Below are 19,546 nucleotides of genomic sequence, written 5' to 3'. Positions count from 1 at the left end.
ACATGGAAAGAATCTAGAAGCCACTGGACCGGAAGTTTGGCCTAGTGGTAGAGTGCTTGCCTAGCATGCACGAAGACCTGGGTTCAATTCCTTGGTACCACATACATAGAAAAAAGCTGGAAGTGGTGCTGAGGCTCAAGTGGTAGAGCTCTAGCCTTGGGAAAGTCCAAGGACAGTGCTCAGGCCCTGAGCTCAAGCCCAGGACTGGCAAAAAAAAAAAAAAAAAAGAATCTAGAAGCCAGGTACTAGTAGCCCATTCCCGCAATGTTATACACAGGAGGCTGGGCTCTGTGGGTCATGGTTTGAAGCAGCCCTGCCAGAAAAATCCAAGAAGCTCTTATCTCTGATTTAAGCAGCAAATAAAAACAAAACAACAAAAAAAAATAGAAAGTGGGAGCTTGTTTTATTCGCCACTGATTCTCCAGTATAAGGACCAGTGTTCTACACGACAAGGACAATTCACTAACCTAAAACAGTAAGCAAGATAACATGTGGTGCTCTGCCACTTCTGATTCCCAAATGTGTGGCAGGCATTACTAATCAATTGTGGATTCTTTTCACCACATGATGTTCCATTCAGCCACGGCCAATCTATCAGCTATAACAGAAAGTTCAATCTACCTGCCATTCTTGCTTGTTCCCTGTATGACCTTGTATGAGGTTTTTTTTTTAAGACCTCTTTGAACCTCTGTTTCTCCATTTGATGTTTGTACAAAAATGTAGGGGTAGATTTTCATTTCTCCCTGTGCCCAGACCTCTGATCTGGAGCCTAGAGACTACTGCACAAATAGATGTTCCCAATCCTCTAGACAGGGGGCTCAGTTCTAATCTCTATGGTGAATTACAACCGTTCCTGGACTTTTCTGTTCTCTGTTTCATCCCAGAAGGAAAGCCTAAAAGGGCCTTTGATATCTGGTCCAAAACCATCCTTCCTTTTCAGATGAAGAAATTGACTTCAGAGAACGGAAGTCAATGGAGCCAGGAACCCAACAAAGCCTAGTTGTCCAGCACCATTTTAGCAGCAGCCACCTTTCTCCCTGGCACTGCAGGGCACAGACTACACCTCCTCACAAGGTTGAGGAGACAGCTGCAGCCTCCTTATACCTGGGCACATTCCCAAGACCCAGGAGGTGAGTGGCCTGGCTTCCCTCCAGGCGTGGGTAGTTGGCAGGAGGATGCCCTGTGGAGGCCTGGCTCTTTCTCCCACTTCCGAGCCACCCATTCAAAGGAGGTGGGAAAGGTGCCGGCCTCTTCCTCCACAGCTGCTTTTGGAAATTGCCTTGGGTCTTTGGGCCAGAGCAAGGCTCTTAGCAGTTCCAAAACCAATTAATGCCTGGTTGGCAGCTTGGTGCCTTTATCTTCCTCCCATCCTACAACGGACCATCCCCTCCACTCCCTTGAAGCTGTTTAACAGCCAGTATCCTCTCTGACAAGAGCTCGGTTTGGGCTTCCCTTGAGGAAGGGTGGAGGAGGAAATGGATGAGTATTGACTGAACCTCTCTGTGATCTTGGATGGAGGTGCTTTAAACATCTCCCCAAGAGGGGGAGTGCGTCTGTGGCCTTTGAACCTGCCTGTGCAGAGCGCTTGTTTGCAAACGGTCCCTTTGTACCAGGAGGCCCGGCTTCCTTTTCTAGTAGCTATTTGAGGAAACACTAATGTTTGCTGGAACACAGAGCCAGCTCCTGGCTCAGGAGGCCGGAGACCCAGAGGGATCCAAAAGTGCTAATTAAGGACCAATACCCACAGCCATTTCAGGAAAGTTAAAAAATGGAAAAGACTTGGGCTTTCGTGTTTAATTAGAAAGGAGGGAATATGAGGGGCTAGGGGGAGTTTTTAGGAAGGTAGATTGTTAACTTGATATTTAATGTGTCAGCAGTTATCATGGATCAGGTGTTCAAGTTCGAGCTGGGAACTAGTAGACCAGATCCCCATCTTTGGGGAGATCATATTCACAGGGAAACTGGGGGAGTAGCAAGCATTATGGGACAAGCACAAGGCCTTATAGGAACACAGATGGAGATTGGGCACCCAACCCAATGGTAAAGGAGAGGGATCTTGAGAGCCTCTCCAGAAAAGAAGTGCCAACTAAGGCCTGTTAAATTAGAGGATATGACCAGCCAGTAGCTCACACCTGTAATCCTAGCTACTTAGAAGGCTGAGATCTGAGGATCAAGGTTCAAAGCCCATCCAGTGCACATAAATCTGAGAGACGCTTATTTCCAGCGAATCAGCAAAATCCTGTAAGTTGAGGTGTGGCTTAAGGGGTAGAATGTCAGATTTGAGTGGGAAAAAAAATCAAGTGAGAATGCAAGGCCCTGAGTTCATGCTTCAGTACTTGCAAACATGCATGTACATAAAATAAAAGTTTTTAAAGTTAAAAAAAGAAAGAAGATATGAAGAAGAAGGAGAAGAAGAGGGGGTAGTAGCAAGGGTCTCCACCCAAAAAACATACTTGGGCAGGTTTGAGAAGAAAGAATACCCTCTCACTTCCAGAGTTCTGGTCTGGGGCAGGATCTGGGCACTAGCGCATTTTTCAAACCTCCCCAGATGCTTCTAATGCCAGGAGAGGGAAGAAAAGGGAGAGGCAGTAGAGCCTAAGAGCAGCCACCTTGGAGGGGGCTCTGTCTGCTATGATGTGAGCATCATTGCACCTTCAAGAACTCCTGGTCCAGCTTCTTGCCAAAAGAAGCCTATTTGGGACTCCCTGTCCTTCTGCAGAGCTGAGGGTCTTTGCCAGGTCTTTTCTGGCCATGTCTGGGCAGTGTAAGCCCTTTATACCTTCCATGGGTGGAGCAGTGATCCTGAATGCCCACCTCTGACCCCTCTAGAGGATGTTAGTTGGTCTAGCCAACTTCAGCCTGGGCTTCCTTCCCAGCACAGCCGGAACTGGCACCAGATCTTGACTACATGCAATGTGCACAGAGCAAGTCAGGCCATTTCTACTCCCTGTTTTTCAAAGCTACTGTAAAGTGGAAGAAGTCAGTCATAATAGTCAATATCGAAAATTGGGAGGATGATAGGGGTTGAGACAGATGAGAAAAAATTATTAAATAGATCATATTAAGAAGCATTGTACTCATAAACTGGCATGTTGAATTAGAACTGCTTAAAGATGATGAAAATATAATTAAAACACATACACACACACACATACACACAAAGACTTACAAAGATGGACATGCCAAAGACCCTGGCTCATGCCTAATATCCTAGTTACTCAGGAAGCTGAGAGCTGAAGATCATAGTTTAAAGCCAACCTGTGAAGGAAAATCCATGAAATTTTTATCTCCAATTAACCACAAAAAAGCAGAAATAAAGGTGTGACTCAAGTGGTAGAGAGCTAGCCTTGAGGAAAAATAAAAGCTTAGGGACAGCAGACTATGAGCCTCAGAACTGGCACACACACACACACACACACACACACACACACACACACACACACAACCAAAAGAAAGATTGAATATTAATGCCAAAAATGCAACTCAAATCAAATCTGTAAGATTTTCCATGCTCCAAAAATTTTGTTTAAATATACTTAAAGAAAAGCTAGAGCCTGGAGTTTGGCCTAGTGGTGGAGTGCTTGCCTAGCATGCATGAAGACCTGGGTCTGATTCCTTAATATCACATACATAGAAAAGCTGGAAGTGGTACTGTAGCTCAAATGGCAGAGCACTCGCCTTAGGACCGAGCTCAGGCCTTGAGTTCAAGTCTCAGGAATGGCAACAATAAATAAATAGAGAGAGAGAGAGAGAGAGAGAGAGACAGAGAGAGAGGGAGGGAGGGAGGGAGAGAGAGGGAGGGAGGGAGGGAGGGAGGGAGGGAGGAAGGAAGGAAGGAAAAAGAAAGGAAGAAAGGAAAAGAAAAAAGGAAAAGCTAGTATTCTAAAACCAGACCTAACAGTTTTTTCTTTTGTTTTGTTTTTTGCCAGTCCTCAGGCTTAAGTTCAAGGACTGAGCACTGTCCCTGGACTTTCTCAAAGCTAGAGCTCTACCACTTGTGCCACAGCACCACTTCCAGCTTTTTCTATGTATGTGATACTGGGGAATCAAACCTGGGTCTTCTTGCATGCTAGGCAAGCACTCTACCACTAGGCCAAACTCCTGACCCTTCTTTAGCTTTTTTGTTTAAGGCTAGCATTCTATCACATGAGCCACACTTCCGTTTCTCTGGTTAGAGATAAGATTCTCATGGACTTTCCTGTCAGGACTGGGTTTGAACCATGATCCTTGAATCTCAGCCTCCTGATGAACGAAGATTTCAGGTATGAGCCACAGGCTCCTCACCATTGCCTTTTCAGGCTGGATCTCAGGTCTGTCTAGGCCCTCTTGATTCTCTCTGGATCAGGGTGAAACTCGGCTATGAGCAAGAAAGAAACTGGCACAGTAGGGGTGGAAGAGCTTTGGTTTTTGACCTCCCTACTCATTAGCAAGTCACCTATCTCTGATCACCAACCTCAGGAGAAGTTGTAAGGATTAAATGGGAGACCCCAGTTAAAAGTATGATAGAGTGCATGGCACGTAATAGGTCATCAGTAAAAAAAGAGTGTCACTACTGCTAATACTAATTATTATTACTTGTGCTGGGCATTCTGTCTAATGTCTAATGTTATTTGAATTTCAGGGTTCCTCTTTGTAAAACAGGAAATATATTCCATAGCTTATAAGGGTACTGTAACCAGCAGGCAGGGAAGGCAGTTTGAGAGACTTTTTTTTGGTACCAGTCCTAGGACTTAAACTTAGGGACTAAATACTGTCTCTATGTTTGTTTGTTTTTCCCTCAAAGCTAGCACTATACCACATAAGCCATGGCTCTATCTATTTCTGGCTTTTTGGTGGCTCCTCAGAGATAAGAGTCTCAAGTACTTTCTTGCCTAGACCAGCTTTGAATCATGATTCTTAGATCTCAGCCTCCTGAGTAGCTAGGAGTAGTAGTTGAGAGCTAGCAATGCCCAGCTCGAGAGACTTCCTATTATATCTGAAAGCCAAGGTTGAGATGGGTTGAGATGAAAGCCAGGGGTTGAGAAGATATTATGTCATAGGCTATCAGACCTTTCAACCTTCACCTGTTCAGGTGACAGCTACCCAGATTAATCAAATTGACTAAAAAGCCTTTCGAAGAGCATGAGAATGAAACACGGCTCCTAATTAGGCACACAGGATTGAATTGTTTATTCAAGAGCAGAACTCCGGATTTGCATCAACTTTGAAATGTCTAAGATGAGACTTTCCTAGGAACAAATCACCTTCAGTGGGTCCTGACTCCTGGACAGAGGCCAGCTATGGTTTTTGCTTTTCCTTCCCACCCTCTTTCCCTCATTATTGAACAAGAGTTAAGTGAAGTGAGAAATTGATTAGATAAAAAGTGACCAGAGGACCCAGGAATAGTCAAACAGTTGCCTCCAGTCATCCCTATTTCCATAACCTTCCAAAGGTCATGAGGATAAAAATAACCAAGAAAGCATGTGGTATTACTATAAGCCTGGGTGAGCACACGAGTCCCCCCTGAGAAAGGCTACTTTTGAATTGGGTGGGGCCTCTGCTTCCATCTACCATCCCAGGCAAGGCCTTCTCAGGGCTGTGGAATTCAGAGACCCTGCCAAGTGCCCTGGCACTCTGTGGTAAGACAGGGGGAAGAAGCTGCCAGGCTGTCTTCCGGACCCAGTGGTACCAATACAGGAAGCTGTAGAAGGAACATGACAATGTGGGTGAGTGGATCACACTGCGACCATCCCTATCTGTGTCTTAGAAACTAGCCAAGTAAATGAGTGTCCCTAGGAAGGCAGGGCAAGGGAAAGGGGCTGGGAGGAGTCTCTCCATCATCCATAGAAACACAGCAGTTGGAAAGGTAGGCACAGCCCCTGCCTGCAGGTTAGGCCATTCAGACTTGGGTCATGCTAGTCGGGGAGCAGAAATGGCCACAGGAAGGCCACTGCTGGCTTCCACCTGTGATTACAGGAGCCTTTCAGGAGGCTGAGATCTGAGGAGCTCCATTCAGCCCCAGTCCAGGCAGACACGTCCAAGATACTCTGTCTGTTACATTGTTTGTTTTTGGTTGTGGGGCTTGAACTCTAGGCCTGGGCACTGTCCCTGAGCTCTTTAGCTCAAGGCTAGTGACCTACCCCTTGAGCCTTAGCACCACTTCCCCCAAATACTCTAATCTCCAGTTAACCAGCAAAAAAGACTGAACTGAGTGGAAGGAGAGGCACACAGCATAGGTACCATCTGTGAGTAAAAAAGCTGAGTGAGAGCAATAAAGCCCTCAGTTCAAGCCCCAGTCCCAGAGGGGAAAAAAGAGAAAAGGAATAGCCTAAAGGGGGATTGTCATGGTAGCCTTCATTTCCAGAGCTGAAATATGTCCATGAAGGGAAAGGATGCTTGGTTATCTTGCCCAAATTAAAGGAGAAGAAACATCTGCAGAAACAGAAAGCAAAAGCAACAAGGCATTTGAGGTTTTCTGTCTTCTCTGATTCTAAGGCTAACCCCCTATATAGACCTGACATTTCTTCCTTTAACAAATGCAATGAGTTCCTAGATCAGAAAGAAAAATATTAATAATAGTAAGGTAGTCAGGTGCCAGTGGCTCTTGCCTAAAACTTTAGATACTCAGGTGGGTGAGATCTGAAGACTATAGTTCAAAGCCAGCTTGGATAGGAAAATCTGTGAGATTATTATCTCCAATTTACCACCAAAAAGCCAGAAGTGGAGGTGTGACTCCAATGGTAGAGCCCTAGCCTTGAGCTAAAGGACAATGCCTAGGTCCTGAGTTCAAGCCCCAGGACTGGCACAAAAGAAAACAAGTAAGATACCATTACTATCTCTGGGAGAGTAATTGTGCTACGACACACACACACACACACACACACACACACACACACACACACACACACACGGTTCCTCTCTCTTATTTCCATCGTTTGTCTCTTTGTCTCTTTATCTTTCTGTCATGCTCTCTCCATGTCTTTCTGTCAGTGAAACGCATAGGAATCACAAAAGCAGAGAGTACAGCAACCATCTGGGACAAACACTGAGGAGGGAATGATGCCTGGAAGACCTCATGGAGTCATAACTCTGCCACCTCCCAGGTCAAGTGCCTTGAAACTCCACAGTCTGTAGTAGCCATCTTATAGGCCTGCCCTTCAAAGTAAGAGCCAAGACCACTCAGCTGGAAATCTCATATGGACTTATTTCTAAGTCTCAGCCTTTGTCATATGAGCCTGCTGCTGAGTTGTGAAGTAGGGAGGTCAGGTCTGGCTGCCGCCATCTTGGCCACATGGTAAGTCTGGCATCTTGTCTTCATGGTAGGGAAGATGAAGTCCCCCCCTCCCAAGTGATGGGCCTGCCTGAATCCTTGGAGGCAGGGGTAGGCACTTGACTGATAGGTTAAAAATCCTGTCAGTCCAGTGCCTGAGACTGGGAACTTCCTGTTACCCTGCCTTCTGACCTGACCCTATTTAGTCCAGGACCAGCTCAGGCACCATTACGCCATGCCACATGTCTCTATGTTCACGTCCTGTGTCCTGTCTCCTGGTTGTTCTGAATTGGCATCCCAATTCAGCTCTCCATTGGCACTGGTATTGGTTTTGTTCTTTCTTTCCCCTATGGCCTGTTTCCTGTGTATTTTCTGGCTGCTGGTCTTTGACAGAGGAGTTCACCATGCAGTCACTGGCCTTTTAAGAAAGACTCCAAGATTTGACCTCTCAAAATGTGGCTTCTCTGTATTCTCACCTTACAACACTTGGAGGTGACATGGCACTTAAGAGGAACCACTGAATGCTGATGGCCTTGAGGATGGGGGAGGCCTACCCACACCTATCATCTCCCATGGTGTCCTATTATTTCCACAGGAAGTTTGATGATGGAAGGCTGTCCTCATCTAACTCTCCAGGTTGCTCACATGGCCAATTGTCTGAGCAAGAGCTCAGATTGTCTTGGACTGAGGATCCGGAGGGGGTGGGGACTGTCTAGAAATGAACGTGCCAGAGGGAGTCGAGCCATCCCCAGGCTGATGGTGGAGCCAGTTGTCCACAAAGGATCCCTTTGTTGTTTCAATAGGTGCCACTAGAGCTTGGCCACAATGCACGAAGCAAAGCCAGAGACTGTTCCTCGGAACATGCTGGTTGCTTGGACAAGATTCTGGGAGAAGGGCCACTTGCCAAGCTGTCCAATGCCACCTGGCCTGAGAGCTGTCCCATGGGTAGTAATGAAGAAGCACCATCAGGACTACACAGCAATGGAAATCAGCCTTCTCAGGGAAAGGACTTCTGGGCTGGGGTCCATTCCTCCTTCTTTCATTTTAAGTGTTGTTACTACAGCTACAATTGCAACCATTACCTGTGACTTGCATAGATGTCCCCCTGGACCACAGCGGAGTGTTGTGGATGGGACATGAAACTCATCGCCCTTCCTCTGCTAGGTGGCCTGAAGACATTATATTTCTAACTGAGCACATTGAAGGTTTGATCCATGCAGTGATTCAACTTCCTTTAACTGTGGCCTCCTCAGCCAAACCTAGGCGTTTGGACTCCCTGATCAGATGAAGAAAGGTCAATGCAAAAGGACAATGCCTTGAAGCAGATTGTTGGAGGAGATGACCAACAAGCCTTTCTAAATCCTCTGGTTTCTTGTGTCTTTCACTCCATGTTCTGGGGCAGCATGCTCAGAATTACTAATGGCGCAGCTTGCCATGAGGCCTCTGTCCAGACTTTGCTAAGGACTTAATCTTCCAGAAGGCTGTCAGCAAGTGCTGTATTCTCCCATTGTTTTTACCACAATAGTCTATGAAGTACAGTCTAAGGAATGTGGGATTGTAGCTGAGTGTCAGAGCTCAGGCCTGTAATCTCAGTTACACAAGAGTTGGAGATTGGAAGGCTAGCACTGGGAGAAAAAGTTAGCAAGACCCCCATCTCTTTTTCTTTTCTTTTTTCTTTTCTTTCTTTTTGACAGTCCTGGGGCTTAAACTCAGGGCCTGAGCACTGTCCTTGGGCTTTCTCAAGGCTAGAGCTCTACCACTTGAACCACAGCATCACTTCCAGCTTTTTCTATGTATGTGGTACCAAGGAATCGAACCCAGATCTTATGGCAGGCTAGGCAAGCACTCTATCACTAGGCCAAAGTCCCACCCCAAGACCCCATCTTAGTAAGCAAGCTGACCCTGCTGCTATGCATTTGTCATCACAGCTTTGTAGAAAGATTAGGTCAAAGCCAGGTGCAGTGGCTCACGCCTGTAATCCTAGCTACTCAGGAGGCTGAGATCTGAGGATTGGGGTTCAAATCCAGCCCAGGCACTAAGAGGTACATGAGACTCTTATCTCCAATTAACTGCTAGAAATCCAGAAGTGGCACTGTGGCTCAAGGGGTATGGTGATAGCCTTGAGATGAAGAGCTCAGGGACAACATCCAGAGCAAGAGTTTAAGCCCCACGACCGACCAAAAAAGAAAGAAAGAAAGAGAGAAAGAAAAAAGAAAGAAAGATTAGGTCTAAATAGGAGGCATTTAGATAGATAGATAGATAGATAGATAGATAGATAGATAGATAGATGGATGGATGGATGGATAGCAAAGGATTGGTGCATGGCTTATGTGGTAGAACACCTGCATAGCAAGTACAAGGTTCTGAATTCAAACCTCAATACCATTTTTTAAAGTCTATGCTTATATTTGTGAAATCTGGTAATATTGAGTGGGGGTGAGAGGTAGGAGGCAGCGGATACTGGCATGTGGCTGGCATGAGGGTGAAATGCACAACAAACCTGAAGAACATAATGCCTGAGCCCAGCATCCTTTATCTCTGGGTGTTTGTTCTTGGGTAGCCGTGTACTCATGTGAGCCACTCACAGCAATGTTATCTCTAATCATGGAAAACTGGGAGTAGAGTCATGGCTCTAAAATACAGCAACAGCCCACAGTGCCTCATCCCTAGCTTCTCGAAGGCTGAGATCTGAAGATCGCCGTTTCAGCCAGCCTGGTCCAGATGTCCATGGTGATCTCCAATTAACCATGCAAAGGCCCAAAGTGGTATTTATTGAAACAAACTCCAGGAAATGGAAAAACAGGGTTTCCCTTGGTTGCTGCTTTCCTTTTCTTTTTGTCCTATTTGTTCATTTATGTGTCGGGGACACAGAAATGGAAGGATAAAGGCAAACAAATGCAGCAGCATACTCACTAGACAGTGTTGAAAATGTACTGTGCAACTTGTGGGAGGGGATTGGAGGGGAAAACCGAGTGAGGGAAGAGGTGATATTGTCCAAAAAGAAATGTACCTCATCTGACTCACATAACTGTATATCACCCTCTGTATATCTCCTTTGTTGCAATATTTAAAAAAAAAAAAAACAAAGCTAAGGGCCAGGAGTTTGGCCTAATGGCAGAGTGCTTGCCTAGCATGCATGAAGATCCAGGTTTGATTCCTTGGTACTACATACATAGAAAAAGCTGGAAGTAGTCCTGTGGCTCGAGTGGTAGAGCTCTAAGCCTTAAAAAAGTCCAAGGACAGTGCTCAGGCCCTAAGTTCAAGGCCCAGGACTGGCAAAAATAAAAAAATAAAAACCAAAGCTAAAAGTGGAGAGACTCAGTAATAAGTACCAGCCTTGAGAAAAAGCTAAGGGACAGTGCCCAGCTCCTCTGAGTTCAAACCCTAGTACACACACACACACACACACACACACACACACACACACACAAGCCACAATCTTGGCTCCTTCTGCAATAAACCCAGACAGCAGGTGTTGCTGAAATGGAAATGGGAGGAGAGAGAAGGCATCCATCCAGGATCGTACTGGTGGCCTGGGGGCCTGGGGTCAGGGGCAGGGATGTGACCATTTGCAAAGACAGTCCCACTGCCCCCTTGGTGTGCTTTGGCCAAGAAGTCTGCTCAAATGTCTTTCTTTCTCTCCCTGTCTCCTTCCTTCCCTCCTCCCCTCCATTCATAGGACCCCACAAGTAGATGCATGGTCACAGCTGTCACCCAAGCTGCAGTGCGATTCAAATCCCCGTGTCTCAACTGACCAACAGCCCACACCCTTAGAAATTAGAGTCACTTTGGCATCTAAAAAAAAAAAAAAACAACCCAAGCCTCAGCCTCGCCCTAGGTATCTCTGGATACTGTGGCCACATAGGTGTGGTTGTTTTCAGGGCCCCCTAAGTAAGAGGGTGCCCACCCAGAAGTGGGGTGTCCAGCATTCCGGGCTTCATGTAATTTTCTAGCTGTTACTCATATTTCTCTTTCTGGATTTGTTAGATGAATCATGTTTGCTTTCTTTTGTTGTTTTGTTGTCAGTCAAGGGGCTTGAAGACCATGGCCTGGGCACTGTCCCTGGGCTTTTTAATTTTTTACTCAAGACTAGTGTTTTGAGCACAGTTCTACTTCTGGTTTTCTGGTGGTTAACTGAAGATAAAGGTCTCATGGACTTTCCTACCAAGGCTGGCTTTGAACTGTGATCCTCAGATTCAACTTTCCTAGTATCTAGGATGACAAGCATGAGCAACCAGCACTCGCCTGGGTTTGGTTTCTCTCTCACCTTATTTAGCTTCTTCCTTTTTCAGATATTCACTTATAAAAGTGTCTGACATACAAACATCCATTTCCTCTTTCCTTTTCCATGTGGAGAATGATGGCATCTGTTGAGGCCTTTCAGCCCAAGAAGATGAGAAAAAAAGGATGAGCAGAACAAGAGGCCTGGTTCCCTAACCCCGGCTCCCCAGCCCCATGCCAGCCTTGTCTCACACAGTCTCAGCAAGTGGTGGGCCCTTGCTCTCTGCCAGGCAGCAGAGTCCAAGTCCCCTCCCGGCTTTACTGCCCAAGGACAAGCCTAACCACAAACCTGGAGAAGCTCGGAATGTCCACTAGAGGGCACTACAGCACTGTCCTCTGTCTCACTTTCCTCCATTTAATTAACCAAGAAGTCCTACTGTATTGGGCATCCTGTTAGCACACAGCCCCGGGCTAGCTGCTGAGACAGAGAAATCTGGGTACAATTATTGGCCTTTGTCAAGTTGCAGGAGGTAGCTCAGAGCCCCAGGAATTGGCAAGGAGGTAGCACAAAGGTGGGGTCAGTCGATGTGGGGCTTTTTCCTGCTTCCACAGATTATAGTCACAGGACATACACACACACACACACACACACACACACACACACACAACATACATACACACATACACACTACCATCATAAGAATAGCATAGCTATGAGCCACGTCCTCACACCCTCTAGTCCTGGGCTTCCAGCAGATCTGAAGAGCCAGACCCGATCCAGGCAGATCCTGAGCAGTGAGGAGGGCATTTTAGAGACTCCTTTGGAGGAGACTGAGGAGCAGAGCAGTGTTGAGTTTACAACTTGAGAGAACAACCCCCGTGGCCCCCAGACAATCGACACATCATTCCAGTCCCTGTAAATGCGTCCTGTTAAAGTGTACACATGCAAACCACATGTTAGTTACAGATACTCACCAACACACTAGCAGATTTAGTGCTGAGATTGGGGGGGAGAATCTTTTATTAGAGGACCACAGGAAAGAAAAAGGGTAGCAGCATTTATGGAGTGCTGATTGTGGGCAGACATTGTGCCAGGGGCTCTGGGTGCTTTCTCCCTCCTCATGTGCCCAGAACCACTGCACTGTGGAGAAGGCATTGTCCAAAGCCAGGCATTGTCCATAGCCAGGCACTGTGGCTCACACTTGCGGTCCCAGCCACTTCGGAGGCAGAGGTTGGGAGAACTGCTGTTTGGAGCAAGCCAGCACAGGAGTAAAACCCAGACTGCTCTCAAATCAGACAATAGGCAGGTGCAGTGATGTACTCCTGCTAGCTCAGCTGAGTGGAGACCATATAGCTAAGAAGGAGGCCAGCTGCTGCCTCCAGACAAAAAGGTAAGGCCTGGGGCCACGAGTTTGGCCTAGTGGTGGAGTGCTTGCCGTGCATAAATGGAGACCTGGGTATGGCATACATAGAAAAGCTAAAAGTGGTGCTGTGGCTTAAGTGGCAGAGCTCTAGTCTTGAGAAAGCCCAAGGACAGTGCTCAGGCTCTGAGTTCAAGCCCCAGGACTGGCAAAAAAATGTAATACCTTGCTTGGAAAATAACTTTATAGGGACTGAGGGCTCACATATGTAATCCTAGCTACTCAGAAGACTGATACCTGCAGATTATAGCTCAAAGCCTGCTAAGGAAGAAAAGGTTGAGAAACTCCACCTCTAATTAACTGAGAGTGTGGTTCAGTAGTAGTGGAGAGCCAGCCCAATAAGTGTAAGGCCATGAGTTCAAATTTCAGAACTGCCAGAAAAAGGAAAAAGATACGGACCCCATTGTTCATGAGAGGACACTGTGGCTCAGAGAAGGCAAGTGGCCTTCCAGGCTCACAGAGCTGGTACATAGAGGAGCTGGAATTCTGACTCCACCCTGAAGGACCTTCTGGATAGTTGGAAAGACATGTAAATAAAAGATCCAAAACCACACACAAGGCTCCAGTGAAGAGACACTCAATCTTATTTCTTTCTCCCTCTCTAGAGCTTCAGATGTTTGGTGTATGTTGGACACTGGTGGCTCAGACCTGCAATCCTAGCTACTCAGGAGGCTGAGATCTAAGGATCTCAGTTTAAAGCCAGCCTAGGCAGGAATGCCCTGTGAGACTCTTACCTTCACTTAATCACACACACAAAAAGCCAGAAGTAGAGCTGTGGCTCAAGTGGTAGAGCACTAACCTTGACTAAAAAAGCTCAGACACACTGTCCGGGTCCTGAGTTTAAGCTCCAGGACTGGCACACATGTGTACACACACACACACACACACACACACACACACACACACACACACACACACACACACATTTCCTAATAGAAAAGAGAATCCTCTTTTCAAGCTTCCCAATGTTTCTAAGTGGCTTTGTATCACCCAGAGGTACAAGCAGCCTTGTCACCTGAGCCATAGATCCCAGTGGGTATCATAGTCCTGTGCGTACCAGTGATGGGAAAAAGATGCTCAGGGATTTGGTGGCAAATTCTCAGGAAAGACTCATCACGAAACTCCCAGCAAGGTCATGTTAGCTATGGCAGAGAACTGCTTGCCAAAAATAAAATGAAGAAAAGAGAATAAAATATTCTACCAGGCAGCACATAACTATGCAGCCAGACCTCCCATCAGCAGCTGGGTCTGGTCAGACCTACCAAACTCTAAGGTTCCATGGGCCCAGAAACTATCCATTGTTAAAATAAGGATACCATGACCGGGTTGGAAGGTACCCATTTAAGTAGATGCAGGTACACCCCTCTCCGGAATGGCCAACCTGCTAGTGAAATCAGAGCAACTCAAAAGAATCACCACGACGGGGCGCTACTGAGTAGGTGAGCTATAAGGCACTGGCACTCTGTGCTCCATCCTCAGCTCAGTTTATGTCATGGCTGGATTGATTTCTGGCCAATCAGCCTGAGGAAAAGAAAAAGCCTGAGTTCGGTTTACTGATGACTCACTCCAAAGGCATGTGCAAGCTAAAATGATGGCAGCTGTATGTGTATGTGTGTGTGTGGGGGGGGGTGAACTTGAAAACCCAAGGAGAAAAAATTTAAATAATTAGATAGAGCTTCATTTAATCATTCTCTTTGTGTAAACAAACAAAAACAAAACAACAACAAAAAACCCAAGGGTCCTAGCTGGTGGCTCATGCCTGTAATCCTAGCTACTCAAGGAGTTGAGATTGTGGTTCAAAGCCAGTCCAAGCAGAAGACTCATCTCCGATGAACCACCAAAAAATTAAATTAAATTTAAATTTAAATTAATCTACAAATGGGGCTGTGGCTCCAACTGCTATAGCATTAGTCTTAAGTACCCAAAAACTCAGGGAGTTACTAGGCCCTGAGTTTAAGCCCTAGGACAAGCATACACACACACACACACACACACACAGTATTTTGAAGTTTAAATATACTCAACTCAAGGCAGTAACCGGGGTAGAGGGGATGGATAGAGATCTTTGTGTCATATGTTAAATCTATGGAGACACTAACTAAGCAAGTAGCCAGACATTTTTGTCTTGATTGTTGGCTACCTTGAATTCAACAGCTTGCATTCCCCATACCAAGCCCCATCTAGGTACATCCAGATATGGCGCCTCCGGAACGGCCAACCTGCTAGCAGTGCAGATTAAATCAGAAAGTCAACACCAGGGGGTGCTGTTGAACAGGTACATTGGGTGGCAGCCAGGAAGGGGTGATGGCAGGGAAGGAGGAGGTTTGAGGGGAGGGAGAATGGCAATTCCAGTAGCTGAAGGGAGAAGGAGAGCCATCTTCTACCCAAGACTGTCAAGTGAAGAAGGTTCTTTTTACATTCAAGAGGGGATTAAGCAGCTTAACTGAGAGGGAAGAGGGTTTCCTCTAGTTTAAGAATGTATCATATGGGATCAGCAGCATGGCCTAGTGGCGAAGTGCTTGCCTAGCCTTCATGAAGCCCTCCAGTTCCTGGGTACCACAGACAGCCGGAAGTGGTGCTGTGGCTCAAGTGGTAGAGCTCTAGCCTTGAGAAAGCACAAAGACAGTGAGTGCTCAGGCCCTGAGTTCAAGCCCCAGAACTGGCAAAAAAAAAAAAAAGAAGAAGAAGAAGAAAAATATATCGCATTACACTAGGTATGAAGGCTTTAGAGCACCCCCAGATAGACTGTATTATAGTCAAGCCTCAAAACCAACTCGAGAAGTAGGTGTGGCTGCTCTCGTCTCATCAAGAGCTGATACTTTAGCTCAGAGGCCAGAGAGGCTGAACTCATGGGGTACTCTAGGTACTCTGGTACTTAGTTCTCAACTCAGGATTCTCCCCTCACTTCCCCCCCCCCACACACACACCTAGGTACTATGACTTGAACTTGGCTTTTTTTCCATCAAGGCTGGCACTTTAGCACTTGAACCACACCTCCACTTTCAGGTTTTGTGCTGGTTAATTGTAGATAAGAGTCTCACCAACTTTTCTACCTGGGCTGGCTATTAAAACACAATCCTCAGATCTCAGCCTCCTGAGTAGCTAGGATTCCAGGCGGGAGCCACCAGCACTCTGCCAGACGCAGTCTTGACTTGATTGGATTTATGATCCTGAAAGTCTCAGGCTTTCTCTGGGATTCAGTGTCCATTTAAGTGAGGGAGAAAGAGGCTTTCCTCCAACTCTTACACTGACAGCAGATGGTGTCCTGGAGCTTTGTGTACTATGTATGTATGTGTATGCATGCATGTGTGTATTACCGTTCACAGCACACTACCATGCAGGCCAAAGCTGGAGACGAACACGATGAAACATCAGCAGTGCAGCCCTCTGCATCATGGTCGACACTGCTTATGGTTGTCTGGGTTTTTTCCTTTCTTGGAAACTGAATAAACCTTTGTTGCCTTGCTTGCTTCCCTGCCTCCTGGCAAAGTCTTTTAAATCCCACACACAGATCGAAGTTCCGTGACATAACACCCCCTCTCCCCAGTCACACAGACTCTGGTTTCTCTGGAACCCTCTCCCCTGCCCCAGCAGCCACAACCCAGACTGGAAACACTAAGGGCCATAAGGTCCCAAGTACCAGACATTATCTTACAGTAAGCCCGTATGCAGTGTTTGGCTGTCTGTCCCGTTATGCGAATTGGCTCCAAGAGTGCCAGAAAGACACACAGCTCCTTTTCCTCCAAAGCTGCCACCTCTGGGGACTCTAGGAACACAGCACAGCACTGGGTGTGCCACTCCAGGACCAGACAACTGGGCTCCTGGACAGCGCTGGGCTCTGGGGAGGAAGTGCTTAGTGAAACAGGCAGAGTCTACAGGAAGTCAGCCTGTCTTCTCTGAGCACAGATATCCTGGATTGTGGCTTGAGTGACAGCAAGAGTGAGGCTGGAAGGGACGGCTGGGGCTGGAGGGAATGTCTTAAGAGGTGTGGGGTGTGGGAAAGAAGAAAGGAGAGGGAGGAGGAGGAGGGAGGAGGGAGGAGGGAGGAGGGAGGAATTGCCTGGGCCTTGAAATGGACAGAGAGCAGCAAATGTCTGAGAATAGACACTTCACAGTACATCGAGGGAGAGGGCTCTCCCTTCTTAAAAGACTATCAGTAAAGGGCTGGGAGCGTGGCCTAGCGGTAGAGTGCTCCCCTAGCATGCACAAAGACCCAGGTTTTATTCCTCGGTACCACATACACAGAAAACCTGGGAGTAGTGCTGTGACTCAAGTGGTAGAGGCCTAGCCTTGAGAAAGCCCAAAGACAATGCTCAGGCCCTGGGTTGAAGCACCAGGCTTGGCAAAAGAAAAAACAAGACCACCAGTCAAGCAAGCATCTCTCCCAGCCTCAGATTCCATGGATGGCTCCATTTTTTTCACACTAGCTAGTATGATCCTATTCCTTTACTTTAACTTGTAAAACAAAGAGACATTCTAGGATTGGGGAATCACCTGTGCTGTGGAATCCCCATTTCACTCCCATCTCGGAAAAATGAATGAAGGTATTAATGGGTTAATGGGATTTCATGAGCTATTTTGTTGAGTGTGCCCTTTTTTCTTCTTCTGTTTCAAGGACCTTACTTAACCTCCCTCAAGCTCAGTTTCCTCATCTGTATATCAGATACAACACGGTCTACTCTGTATGCTTGCTGCAAGGATTAAATGAGAGGAAGCCCATGAACAGTCCCAGTAAGCATTAGCTATGATTTTGTAATAGGCAAATCCTTTCAAAAGCTGAGGTCTAATCTGCCAGCTTGAAGTTTGGTCTCTTTCTGCCAGGAAGATTTTAATGGCTGCTAATTGTTCACAAGCTTTAAGTTTCTACTTACTGAAGTATTTATATAGAGCAAGTATGCTTCCTAAGTAAAAAAAAAAGTGATTCCATTTATAATATTTCTATTTTTGCCCAGCAGTTTATAGAACTATCTCTCTTCATCAGCTAAGGAATTGGACCAGATAAATGGTGAGATTCTTTCCCAATAAAAGCTTCAGTTTAGCTGAGTGCTGGTGGCTCACACCTGCAACTTCTAGCTGCTTAAGAAGCCAAGATCTGAGGAATGAGGTTCAAAGCCAGTGCAAGCAGAAAGATCTGTGAGACCCTAATTTCCAATTAACCAACAAAAAGCAGAAGTGGAGCCATGGCCCAAATGCTAGAGTGCCAGCCTTGAGCAAAAAGAAGCTCAAGGGGCCCGGAGGGTGGCCTACTGGTAGAGTACTTGCCTAGCATGTACCAAGACCTGGGTTAAAAAGCCGGAAATGGTGCTGTGGCTCAAGTGGTAGAGCTCTAGCCTTGAGAAAACCCAAGAACAGTGCTCAGACTTTGAGTTCAAGTCCCGGGAAAAAAATTCATAATTGTTTCTGAAGATCACAGTTCAAAGCCAGCACGGGACTGAAAACTGTTATCTCCAATTAACCACTAGAAAGACGGAAGTGGCAGTGTGGCTCAAGGGGTAGGGTGGTAGCCTTGAGCTGAAGAGTTTAGGGACTGCGCCCAGGCCCAGAGTTCAAGCCCCACAACCTACCAGGAAAAAAAAAAGCAGCTCAGGGACAATGCTTAGGCCTGAGTTCAAGCCCTAGTACCAACACACACACACACACACACACACACCACACACACAGCTCCAATTTTTCCATTGCATACAATGAGGAACTTTATCTGTCTACTCTAGTATCTTCAGGGTTCAAACATTAACAGTAGCAGATTAATATTTTATAGAGAATAATTTGCAAATAGAATGAGATGAACCAAAACATTTAACATCCAATGATGAATGTCTTGTTGATAATGAGGTCGTTTGTATGCAGCATGTAATCCAGAGAAGAAAGAGACTCTTTTAAGCCACATTTAGCAAATTAAAAAAAAATTAGTCCTAAGGATTCAACCCATAGTATGGGGTAGGGGGTGGGGGTGAGGGGGTAAGAACGTTCTGCAATGCATATTTGCACAGCCAGCTCAATGTATAATCTCAGGCTCAGCTTTAGCTCATTCAAGCATTCAGCATAGCATGCAGTCTTATTTCTTTATTAAAATGTTTTCCATTTTGAAATTGTTATTATAAAGGTGTTTAGGGTTACATAAATCAAGTAAAAGAGTACATTTCTTTTATACCATGTTACTCCTTCCACGCTCTCCCCCAGTTTTCCTCTCCCACCCCCACGCACAAGTTGTATAGCTGATTTTCAACACAGGGTCTAGTGAGTATCACTGCTGCATTTGTTTACCCTTGGTCCTTTCATTTTTGGGTAATTTTCAAAAATTGTATGACAAAGACTCTGAGGAGTTCTTCAATATTTTTTTTTTTTTTGCCAGTCCTGGGCTTGGGCTCAGGGCCTGAGCACTATCCTTGGATTTTCTCAAGGCTAGAGCTCTACCACTTGAGCCTCAGCACCACTTCCGGCTTTTTTCTATGTATGTGGTACCGAGGAATTGAACCCAGGTTTTCATGCATGCTAGGCAAGCACTTTAACCACTAGGCCAAACTCCCGGCCCGGGTTCTTCAATATTTATTCTTCCTTTCTATTTTCTTGTAGCCATACTTGAGCTTTTTCATTCAAGGCTGACTGGTGCTCAACCATTGAATCAGTGCATCACTTTTTGTTAATTAATTGGAAA

The sequence above is a fragment of the Megascapheus bottae genome, chromosome 1 (genome assembly GCF_031878675.1).
Source record: "Megascapheus bottae isolate mThoBot1 chromosome 1, mThoBot2.hap1, whole genome shotgun sequence".
Taxonomy (NCBI): domain Eukaryota; kingdom Metazoa; phylum Chordata; class Mammalia; order Rodentia; family Geomyidae; genus Megascapheus; species Megascapheus bottae.
Note: the sequence above shows the minus strand (reverse complement) of the source record.